At 45.9% G+C, this 12,323-nt stretch overlaps 1 long non-coding RNA gene across 5 annotated transcripts in view; it reads right to left on the bottom strand.

Annotated features, from left to right (window-relative positions):
* LOC136786873 (uncharacterized) overlaps positions 1–12,323 on the bottom strand; it is a 135,294-nt gene that overhangs the window by 100,409 nt on the left and 22,562 nt on the right. For all 5 annotated transcript variants that reach the window (XR_010826394.1, XR_010826393.1, XR_010826395.1 and 2 more), the window contains exon 2: positions 225–300. This is a non-coding gene — a long non-coding RNA (uncharacterized lncRNA). The remainder of the gene's footprint in view (positions 1–224; positions 301–12,323) is intronic.

Raw genomic sequence — 12,323 nt, 5'->3', positions numbered from 1 at the left:
TTTGACCACTGTCCAACTGTTTAGAACTGTTAAATATGAGTTTTTGCCCATGTTTACATGTGGAATGGAACACAGCCATTCAACCACAAAATGTTCCCAAAGCAAACATCCAAAACCTGGTTGCTGGCTAGGTACGCTGACAGAATCGCCTGAAACCAGTCATTCACAGAATGCCAAAACAACAGATTACCGTTGGTAAAAAATACACAAGATTATTTTCTTACCTCCTGGGAAGAGGCCACTGCGAGTGACAGGAAACAGCGACTGGCAAAACAGAATGTAGGCTCAGGGCTTTTTCATCTGGAGGGAGAAAAAAAGATTGGTGTTAGTTCAGATCTGCAGAAACGCATGCCATTAACACAATAAAGCCAGCGCATGTTGCCAATAGCATGTATGGGCAGCCTGAATTAGAGTAGACGTATTCTGCTAAGTCAAGACTCACTACATGATGTAGAAATAAAGAAACAGAGGTAAAGGCAGAGACAAAGCGACTAAAGCAGGACACGACAGCTCCATGTTACCCACAGATGGGTTTCCTTGACCCATGTTAGCCAACCATTTGGTGTTTCTGAAGGCTGGGAAGTGCCACCTGAGCTTCCCAAGGAGAAGGAGCCTGGGACTTGGGTCCTTTTGCCAACCCTTGGATTGGGTCTCACAATTGTAATGCCTTTTTTCCCCCTTTTTTTCTTTTTCTCTTTTTCCTTGCCACGTTCCATCCCTTGCCCTGCTTCTTTCACATCTCCGAGCAAGACTCACCAACAAATAAAAACGTTTCACCATAATGTTTTCTTTTCTCCTTCATGTTAACACCTCCCCACGAGCTGAGTGATCCCCGCACGCAGCGGATTCCTGTTATTATTCTGCCTGTGCATCGACACCTTGTTGTAGGAGCCGCGTTGATGGATTGCAGGTGCCCCTCACTATGAAACTGGCCAACAACCCACTCACAAATTTGCTCTGCTTGTTAATATTAAAATCATATGGCCAATACCCTCCTAAATTGGTTCAGGCTTGAGGTACTGCTGATTCATAGTAGGAACAGGGTTGCAACAGGCTTTCTGCAGGCCCCACTATTTATGGTAAACACTGCACGTTATTGAAATAACAAACTTTTGAGATAAACCTATTTTGGCAAAGAAAACATTAAAGTGCCACCACCGTCTCTGCTTCAGAGCATTAAAATAAGCTGCATCACAGCTGCATGTCTGCAGCAAACTGAACTCTCCGATCCGAGAGCACGGGGAGCAGAAGCTTTGCAAGGCAAAGACCAGGTGAGGATCTCAAGATTCACTGCTTACCAACCCTGGAAGGGAGCACGAGAATAATCGCTGGTGCTCCTCCGTTAACCAAGCAGAAGAGAGAGGGGAGCTCTTGAAACTCTCAGAAAACTCTGGGCTGAGTTTTTAGGTGGATTGGCTGGAGCGAGAGCGAAGCTGGTTTTCACCTTCCTGCACAATTTATTTCAATCCGCAGCGTTTGTTCGCAAGTCCCAGTGCGGTCTCTTGGGAGTTCAGCCACCATCAAAATAAAATCAGAGCTCCTTAAAAGCTTTCAAACATAACACATTATCCCAAATATTTATGATGTGCATGCACTACTTTCATACTTTGTTGTCTGGAAAATATTTTAACAGGTGGATTGGCAATGATGCCTAATGGTGATTGAACCCGTAACTTCACTGGTATGTCAAGAGATAAGCACCAAGCTGTGTTTCGTTTGCCGGCGGGGACACAGAGGCCCGGAGTTGTTACAGAAACTAATGCTCCTGCCAGAGAACCAGGCAGGAAACACGGACACTGCCTGGTGCCAGAGCCTTCAGCCAGACCAGAGGAATTTGCCTATTTTTTTGCCAACTCCTCTGATGGAACAGAAAAACAAAGTAGCACAAAACATGTCCCTCTGTGCCGGCACGGTCCTGGCCTAGCAGGAATCCCTTGCTAGCCAAGGCTGCTTCTTTCCTTCCAAAAGGTGACCACCCGATTTTGTAATCACTAAAATGCATGGCTTAATTATACAGACCGATTAGCAGGTTCTCAGATAGTCCAGCGGTGCTCAGATGATGCAGTGACAGGGGTGTTAAAGAGACCATACAGAACGAGAGCATTTTTCTCTCGTTTGCACTGCAGAGGCGAGCAAAGCAGCTGGGCTGCCATCAATCACCCCATCTCCTTCGGAAGTTCAGCGTGTGAGTTAAACTGCGCCTTGTCAGAAAGCTTGAGATTGAAAGGTTAGCTGCAAACAGAAATGCTGGAAACCCCATTGTTCTCTGGCACTAACAACTCCCCTGAGCAAAGGTCTAGGCAAATGCCCTACAGAACAGAATGCAGCCAGCCAGGGCGCACCATTTATGATCTGTTAGGTGTCTCCTTCAGGACACATTCAGACCCGGCTTCAGAGAGCTATTTGAACTCTAGAGGCCAGACAGAAAAGCAAAGGGAGAATTTGAGGAGGCAAGCAGATACAGAATCGTTATCAGAACAAATCAGCTGAATGCTGAGCGCTGCTAACAACGTGGTAAAACAAATGTACGCATCTTCCAGGGGGATTTTCCCAGAATAATTGCATGCTCTCGCCTAGTGTTGCTTGGGAAGGCCACCCCAGAAGTTGATGGTTTAAGGTAGTTGAAGTGGGATTAGCCTTCATGAAAGACTCAGGAATACTTCTTCTCAGTGAAAGTTTACAATAATATTTTAAAGACTCTCAACCAACACCCATGCTTAAGCTTTGAAAACAGATAATGCATTTTTAATGGGATTGCACATCTGACAAGGAATTTGACTAATTCCTCTGATAGCAGACAGCTTCCTCCCCATAATTCATCTCAAAAGGATCAAAAATCAAAACACTCCCTACCATCTTTGGAATGGCTCCCCTGCCCCCAGCCGCCTGGAAAGGATCAGATCAATTCCAGCAACTCAATGGCAAGAGAACAGAGCAGCAGATACCTGACCTCCCCGCAGCCCGCTCCACCAAACAAGGGCTCGAGTAAGGAAGGACGGGCAAAAGTCTCCAGGAGAAGGGCCAGCTGGGCTGCTGACACTGAGCCCATTGTTTCCCAGCCGTAGCGGGCAGCCCGTGCTGGAGCTGTTTGAGTGTTAAGTGCAGCCACCGAAGTCTTCAAAGTCACCCGAGTCAGACCATTTCTTTGCTCCGGTGCACTAACAGTGGTGAAACGCTGGGAGATGACTGAATCTGAGGTGTTGCAGAAGGAGAAGCATGAGGATTTTCATAGCTTCTTTATTATTTGCCCTAACGAGGATTTCCTGCTCATAATCATATGTTTGCCATGCATTAAAGCCCTTCTCCAAGGGAGGAGACAAGTTGGTACTCTCCAGAATCTCACGGCTGTGCCTTTAAAGCTACCCCCAGCATAATCCCTTGTAGATGATCCACAGCACAAAACCTAGCAAGGTCTGTCAAGGCATTTTTAGCATTTGTTCTGTTAAAAAAACAAGAAAAAAACCCTGAGGTATTAGGGTGCACTAATCTTTAGAAAGGTTAATTTATTCATAGAGATTTTGACAGAGATGTATGGCTAGGCTAGAGTCCCAGGCACTTCTTCCCAAGGGGAACTGCAAGTGCAGAGGCGGCTTTCCTGACACAAGAAGAGAGAGGCGTCAGAAACGGGCCCGAGCGGCATTAACTTGGGGGCTCCCGTGCATTTAGAGCACTTCTCCTTCCTGTAACCAGCCACCAAGGCAACTTGGGCTGCCTGATGATAAAACCAGAGGGAGCCCACTCGTCCTGGACACCGCGGTCCCAGGGGAACTGCAGACGGCGAGAGCACCATGTTCTCCTGCAAAACAATAGGTAACGAAGCTCCTTCCTCTTTTACAGCAGGTGCCTCCTCTGGAAGTAAATCGAGAGCACGCTACAAAGCTTTTCAGTGTGTAGGCTGATGCTAGCGTGGGATGGACAGCACGTGATGCTGCCTGGATGACAGACGGCGTGTCTTTCAAGTCCGTCTGTTCAGGCAGACCATGCTTCTGCTGGGTTTCGTGGACTGGTATTTTGGATTTCTAGACAACATCTTGGATACTCATTCCCAGCCAAAAGTTGAGACTAAATGTATTTCTCTGGATATTCTGGGATATCTTTTTAAACATACCAGAAGATAAATCTGTGGATGCTCCAACAAGAGATATCCTGTGGAATAAATTGCATCCTTGAAATAAAACATGTTAGAAAAAGAGGAGGGTAATTTTATGATATCTGATCATGCCCTATTTTTTTCCACTGGGAACAGAGTTTGATCCATAACTGCACAAAGATCACTTCCAGATTAAAATTGTTTTTATTTCTCTTCTACTTAAGCAGGGAGGATGTAGAAGAAGCCAGCCAAACCTCTAGTCTCTGCAGAGGCCTCTGGGACCTTGAACTGTCAGGACACTGCAGGAAGCCAGCCTGATAACTGATTTGGTTGCTTCTTTTTTAATTTGCTTGGAGTCTGTGCAATTAAAACTAAAGTTTCCACCGGCTGTAGAAGGATAGAGCTAATTTGTGACTGCCCTCTAGTTCCAGCAGCAATTCCTCAATGTCAGGAATACCTGCACTGTTTCTTGCAAGCTCTTGACCAAGAAAGAAACTTAATCCCGCTGATAGCTGGATGAACCAGGCAAGAACGCAGCCAGCAGGTCCAGGCAAGTGATCCTTGCCCTGTATTGCTCCTGCACCTGGGGCACCGTGTCCACTCTGGGGCCACCTGGTAGAAGAAAGCCATCGGCAGGGAGCAGCGAGTCCAGCCCCGGGCCACCAAGCTGGTCAGGACAGAAGCACATCTTACAGCAAGACCCTGCGAGGGGTGACTCTGTTCAGCCCAGAGAAGAGAAAGAAAAGGGGGAACCTCTCTGCCGACTGCTGTTGCCTGATAAACACAGAGAAGACGGGGCCGGGTTCTTCTTGGAGGTGCATGGCAGTAGGATGGGGGCAACAGACACAAGCTGGAAGACGGAAATCTCCAAATAGACCCGAGGAAATCTCTGCAATGGGTTGCCCAGAGGAGTTCTGGAGCCCGCGTCCTTGGAGGTGTTTGAGACACAACTTGATATAACCCTGAGCAACCTGATCTAACTACGGCAGGTTGGACCAGATGAGCTGCAGAGATCCATTCCGATGGTTATTCTGTAATTCTGTCATTTCTTTCAGTGGATGTCCGGGTACGAGTCTCTGACGTGCTGGAGCCACCCTACAAGAAATGCCCCCCCGTCGGGAGCTCCGTGTTTTCCCCTACCACTTCTCCCTGCGCAGGGGGCACGTTTAGTTTTGCACTCTAGTTTTTCCTCCAGTATCTTATTCCCAGCCATAACATCTCAGAACACCTCCCCCAGCGCTAAGTCAGAACCGGCTCGTCCTCAGCCAGCCTCCTTTGGTCTCCCCGTGTTCACCCGCACCTCGGCACCGCAGCGGACGGGGGACCCGCTCCGCGGGCTGAGCCAAAAGCAACAAGGCTCTGCTGACCAGAGCTAGTTAACTGCTAGTTTAGATTATTAACCTCTTGTCCTTAATGAGAGTCCTGAGGCCGCTTAAGCCACAAGACCAAATTTCTCCTAACCGCAAACGTGGAATCCTCATTAATATGAATCCGAGACACTTTCCCGGGAAGAAATAATTTGCAGAGTGTAGGATCTACCCAGAAGCAAACGATGCTGGATTTAGGAGCACGTTTGAAACTCCTGCAGGTCGGTTTAATTTATCCCCAAGGAGAGGGAGGAAGGTCTGGATTGAGAAATGGATTTTTACTTTTAATTGCCAGGTGTCACCAGACCTTAAAAATAAAGTTTTCTGATGGTTTCCCCGACACCCCCAAATACTTATAATTATTTTCTGGGGAATTTTACTTGAAAAATGATCTATTTCTAACTGAATTTAAGCCCGTGTTATGCAAACAGTAAACCAGCTTGTTTGAAAGTAATCTTTACCCAAGGGCTAGCAGAGAAATAAAAATAAATACCGTATGAGAGGTTTTTACAAAACCACAGACACCACCAGGTTTTCCAGGTCTGAAGGACGAAAATCTCATTCTGCTAACTGCCTTTTATATTTTTGTAAGTTAAATTTTTTAAGATGTGTTACAACTGATACAGGGATCGAGTTACCCCACAATCAGCACCTGCCACCTCTGCCGTGGCACGCAGCAGTGTCCAGCGGCACGCAGCAAACTAGCTGAGGACAGGAAGCTAAATATACTGCATTAATCTGAAACTAAGGAAGGTCAGGGCTTGGCAGCATGTGAGTACTCATTTTCAACTCAATTGTTGATCTCACCACTACTCAAAGCAAAGCTGGCATCCCAGGGTTTCCACACGAGTGACCAAGGGCCCTCCGTTTACACCGGATCCGAAAGGTGCTGAAACCAGAAGACTACGGGGAGGTGGGGGCATTTCCCCAAAAGTGCCACACAAAGGATCTCAACCTTGGGCTGCCGAGATAACACCCCGTGGGAAACCGTGCCCCGGGAACCCGCAGCCTCCGACAGAAACAACCCACCAGAACCGATGTCCTGGAAAGCATCACAGTGTAACGCATTATCCCCTGGTGTCTCAGCTACTGTGCTGGCAAAAGCTTGTCGTAACGACAGTCACCTACCCCCCCGCGCACACTGGTTTGCATTACAGCAAACACGGCCCAGCAGAAAGCCAATTTCTCTCGGCCACAATTGGGGCTGGACTAATTCCAAGCAGTCACTATCTAACAATCTCCTTCCAGGAGTTCCCACTCACTTCTCCTGTATCAATCTATTTTTATGTTGGTATCTTGTTTTAATCTTTTCTTTCACGTGGATGTGAGTGCAATACCAAGAGCAGATGTGGCTCATTTCTGTGTATAGCAAGGCTCAGTCATAATAAATTTAAAGAGCTTTCTCAGGTATGTTTGTTTGGCTTCTACAACAGGCAGACAATGTTTTTCATTAGATTTATTTCTGGCAGGTTTCATTGAAACTGGAAGGATCAGCTGGGTAGTTTTTCCCCCTCTCTCTAATTTAACATCCATTTTGCAGTTTTAGTAGCAAAGATATTTGTCAGATATTCAACGGGTCATGTGAAAATTTACCTTTTCTGTAAGAAGTGTTTTTTCGACCAAAATAAACATGTTAATTTTGATTTGTAAAGTAATGATTTCACTCCTGCTCGGCTTGAGGGTGTGATGGAGCTCCCCAACGTGCAGGGATACTGCATTTCTGCCAGCTCTACCCACGGGGCCCCTTCTCAGACACAGCAGAGGTGCGCTGCCAGCCCCAGGCTGAGCCAAGGAAGGCTCAGGGGCAGGACGTGCTCCTGCCATCCGCACCGTACCTGCTCCGTGCACAGGCAGAAAATGTTTTCTGCAGTCTGCCGATGCGGAGAATTCCACCAGCATGAAATCCACTTCAAACCACACATCGTGTGGCAGCGAACTTAAGCAAGAGCTCACCGCACAATGGCGAGCAATAATGGACTACACAGGTCTCATTCCTGATGGTCATCGCTAGCTCAAGTGACAAATAAATTCCACAGGCTCCCACCTCTTCCTGAAATACAAGAGCTTGCAGGGATCAGCATGGATCAAGACAAGCCATCGAGTACTGCCAAAGCATCTCAGCAATGGGAGCTGCTCAGCTTTCCCCCGCCTCTGCGGACCCCAAAGCATTGTCACACTTGTCAGCCAGCTATCTCCTTCGAACCGCTGCGGGACTTTTAAATGTTGTGCTGCAATTGTCGTTCTAGCATAAGCTGACTTTTTAGAGTGGAAATATGTAAGACTTTCCCTGCTTTATTGGATATTGGTATTCATACCTTCATTTGAAATAAGTAGGTTTTCACTTAAAAACAAAAAAATTCCCCCCTGTGCAGTCCAGAAACTGAGTGTAGTTTAAAAGCCAAACAATCACAAGCACGGCGCAAAGCCCCTTCCGACTGTTCAGATACTAAAAGGCCCAAAGACTGAACTTTTACAGCATCTTTTGCTGCCTTTTAACCTTCTCTTGCTGCTGTATCTGACCAGTTACATCAGGAACTGACTGTCTCCTATTGCCTCTTAAACAATTCACCTTTACAAGCACCAAACAGCCACAGCTTACTCTACCTGCGCATGTGCAGATATCTGCTAAAGCATTCCATTTTGTGTAGAAGACGTGTACATTTCCAAAAGTCAAAAATACATATATATATATCTCAACATTAAACCTTCAAAGAAATTGCATCAGAGAAAGACAAAAGACACAGCTTACTGTGATACGCTCCGCAATTTTACACCTGGCTGGCAGTGCTACCACCTCCTGCCAGAGACCGGCAGGTAGGGGTGGCCACTACCCAGAGGGGGTCACAGCCTCCCTGAGCACACTTATTGCAGCCTGACTCCCAGCCCCAACAAGGGCCTTCATGGCCCCGATACCTCCTTCTGACCTTTTTTTCTTCTCTGGATAGCGTAGGCAATAATGCTGGAAGCTCACTTTGGTGCACGCATCTGAATAACATTTCTGATAGCTTTATGATTTTTGCTAGGTTTTCCTTTTTCCTTTTTTTTTTTTGACATTTTACACAGGACAGATGTTGTCACCAAGGCTGCTCTTGTAAACAAGATATGGAGATGGTCTGGATTGGGTTACCTTGGTAAAATAGTTTAAAATAAATAAAAGGATGGTTGGTCTCTCTCGGATGAATTAGCTTGATTGGAACTGTCAGGTTAAAAAGGTCTAAATAAACAGAGTTGTGCATCTACCCTTAATGGAGTTAAGGGCCCAGGACAAGTAGTAAAGATACACAGAATGAAAGCCTAGATGATGGGAATTCATCCCTGCGCAGACACGGCTGATATGCATGTAAGCATCTCTTAAATCCCAGTCTAAAGAGGGCCTTGGATTTACAGAGACTACAGGTTTAGTTCGTAACACCCACTGAATGCTCCAAGGCTTTCCTGATTCTTTTTTTCCTGCTAATAAATAATTTCACCCAAAAACATGAGTCAAGGATGTCTAGAGATGAGAGAGAGCATCGCTGCTGCCTACAACTTCAGAACTCCTTGCCCAGGTAAAGATGGCATGTTGCTCCATGAAAATCCCTGAAAACAGAGGTTATTACACACCTCTCTGATCCCACAGGATCACATACACCCCAGTCTATTTACAGGGGTGTTGCTTAGGCTCTCCTTTGCACTTCTCTGCCATAAAGAATGCTTCCCTGGCTGCTCTAAAGTGCCGAGCAGGGCTTTATATTGCGACACGTCCTGCCATGGGGGTGTATGAACATCACTGAGGGATGATTCAACCTGGAAAAAACAATCAGGTGATGTTGTATAGTCATGGCAGGATGAAAGATGTCCAAGTGTAGACGTTTACAACATTTCAGAAGGAAATGCAAAATTCAACAGGGCATTATCCTCCGGTTCCCTATCAGTGCCTTTAAAAGCCTCCCAGTAACTCTGTTACTCTGGTGCAATAGCAAAGCTCTGATAATTAAAGTCTGACTCTTTACAGCAGGACCTTATTTTACATTTGCCACTTTGAGCTGTTCTGACATAAATTTTCATCTAAAACCATCATCTAAACATCATTTTAAAAGGCCACCTCTGGTTTTGTTCCACTTGCTTGTACACAAATAAAGTTAAAGAAAAGCATATTGTTTTGCCTTGCTAAACGTCGCCTACAAAATGCACGGTCAAAAACAACTGGGAGGTTTAAATTCCAAGTTATTAGAAATTACTGGATACTGCGCCTCCCTCCCAGTTAACAGCTATGAATAAGCACAGAAACAGAGGTACCTACACAAAGAATTTGGCCCATAGCAAACATATATTATTGTAAAGTTGTCCAGAAAATAGATGCTGTTCAGACCAGAAATTACCTTAAATGACTGTTGAGTTGACTGGGTTACAATATTTTAAGGATCATAAAAATAAATATAGTTGTCCAAACAGTGAGATGCAGTGTATTGCCAAGTAAAACACCGCCGCATGAAGGGGTGCTTACCCTGCGTAGCACTGGGCTGCCTGTAAACTACAAGCACCGGGATGAAGTGACTCTTTGTTCGGTCTGTGTGTTTAAAAATTGACGAGTGCTCCGTGGTATCAATCATGCCTGTCAGACAGCACAAGTGCAGATCTGTTACACTTAAAGGGTTGTCAAACGAGACATGATTTAATTTGTCATTTTTTTCTCTCTCCCTCTTAGTGCAGCATGCACGTGCTCTTCATTACTCTTCATCATCAGGGAAAATGAATACATTTTTTGTATAATTTTTTTTTTTCTCCGGGAGGGTGGAGGGATGGTTGTTTACCAATGACCCAGCACTTGTGAAGAGATCATAAGCAGCTGTTCCCTGCATGCCCTCACGATCGGAGAATTTAAGTGAAGCCGTGGGAGGAGCGGGACAGGAGCAGGGGCTTTTTGGTCCAGGTTTTCAATAGACAAAGGCCTCTGCAAAGAGACTGCTCGAACAGCGTCCTTGTTGCATTCTCTTTCTTCACTTAATTCTCCTCTTCATTAAACTGTCTAAAGGAAATTTCAACTGGGTATCTTCACGTTATGCTTTCGGGAGCACAACAGGCAGGGAGTTTTGCCTACTTCGGGACTGCAAATTGAATTCAAAGACTTTTGGATTTCTGTAACTCTGTGAGCAGGGTTTATTTTATTCTTGGGAGAAGATTTACCTGTTGTCGTAATCCAGGAAGAAGCAAGGCAGATAAACGAAATATCAGAGTGCTGCGGAAAAGGATTAACTCTTTTGTTTCCCAGTTAGCATTGCTTCATGTTTTCCCATATAAGATAAAGAAAAAATCGTAAAGGAGAAGAGAAATAACATAAAGAGAAATATATTACAAACGGAGGAAGAAATATTACCTATTGATAGGCACATTTTTCACATACAGTGGGAAACCTGAAGTCCTACCCCCAAGAGAGTTTCAGGTATCTGTGAGCACAGTTGTGCTTTTCCCTTCAAAGACGAACCTAAACTAATAAAATGTCCTTAACTCTGGGCAGAATTCCAGACACATTCTGGACCAGGCAAATCCCCAGCTCTCAGGGGGAGCTGATGGCCCAGCACTGTCCAAGGATGCCATGGTTTGGCCTAATGCATAATAATGCTTTCACAGTAAAAACCTTTATTTTACCCAAAGTTGAGCACCTTCTAAAAAGCACTGGCTAGAAACAAGGCTGTGTGGTGCTCGTCTTCCAGAAACTTTTCACAGATAGCTGCTTCCCCTTTCTACAGGTGGGAAAAACAGAACATCTTCAGAAGTGAATGCCACAGCTTACCTGTCAAATCTGTAAAATGGACTAAAACTGGAACAGCACCTGGATCCCTGAGCTCGCCACTACCCTGCTCCTCTTTCAGGTGATGCTGTGAGAAAATCGTGCAAGTTTTCACTTGTTATAAAATGGTAATTTCATGCCAGGTGAGCGCATCATGGTGATGACCCATTATTACTGCAGAAGTTATTCTTAACATTAAAAACGAATTTGGTTTCATCAGAGCCAAAAAGCAAGGGACAGGACCTCATTGCTATCAGCACCATTCGTATGCAGAACAACAGGAAAAATAACTCTTCCCCCAAAACGCTGCCAAACAGAGTAAAGCTTCCAATGAGACGAACACCCCGATCCTTGGTCACAAGCCATCGCCCTATCTGCTAAGCTTGGGACTGCGGGGGTTCAGGCAAGATCCAGCTGCATCCTTCAATTAACATTTCATTCAACGCAAGAAGCTGGATAGAGAAGTCCAAACCCGTGCCTTTTTGCTTGCAATGACACCTCTCTTCCGCGGCGTTAAACAATGCCTGCCTTCTGCAAACGTGTTTCTCGTGCAGCCGGATCCGGGCCAGCACAAAGCAGCTGTCATGAGAAACTCCTTCCAAGCACAACGACAGCCCTGTCTCACGTGAAGGAGTCTAAACTGAAGTCCTACTTATTCCAGCATTTCCTATGGAAAGATTTTACAGGTCCCCACTGAAAATGAGCCTGAGTTAAGCACAGTGCTAACCTGGCAAACCTCCGCTGTGTTCCAGCACGGTGTATCAGCGAGGCCGTTTTCCAAAATGCCTCTAACATATGAACCTAGCGATGCAGCGCTGGAAATTAGAAAGTTCCAACTGTCGACAAGTTTCTTCACGTTTTCTCTGGCGATCCTCAGGCAGCACCTAGGTCCGCCAGGCAGCAGCTGCCCCCAGGGCAGGGGACAGGAATTTATTGGTAAGCGAAACATCACCGAGCCATAGAGGACTAAACCCAAATACAAGGGCAAATCGCTCGGCTGTAGGTCTAACTTTGGCCTGAACAACACCCATCCCAAGCATCCCACCCGCAGGAAACCAGACATAGGACTCCCATACCCGCGGGGCGAACAGAGCGC

Source organism: Anser cygnoides, chromosome 23 (assembly GCF_040182565.1).
Source record: "Anser cygnoides isolate HZ-2024a breed goose chromosome 23, Taihu_goose_T2T_genome, whole genome shotgun sequence".
Taxonomy (NCBI): domain Eukaryota; kingdom Metazoa; phylum Chordata; class Aves; order Anseriformes; family Anatidae; genus Anser; species Anser cygnoides.
The sequence above is the reverse complement of the archived record's forward strand: the minus strand, read 5'-3'. Positions and strand labels throughout refer to the sequence as shown.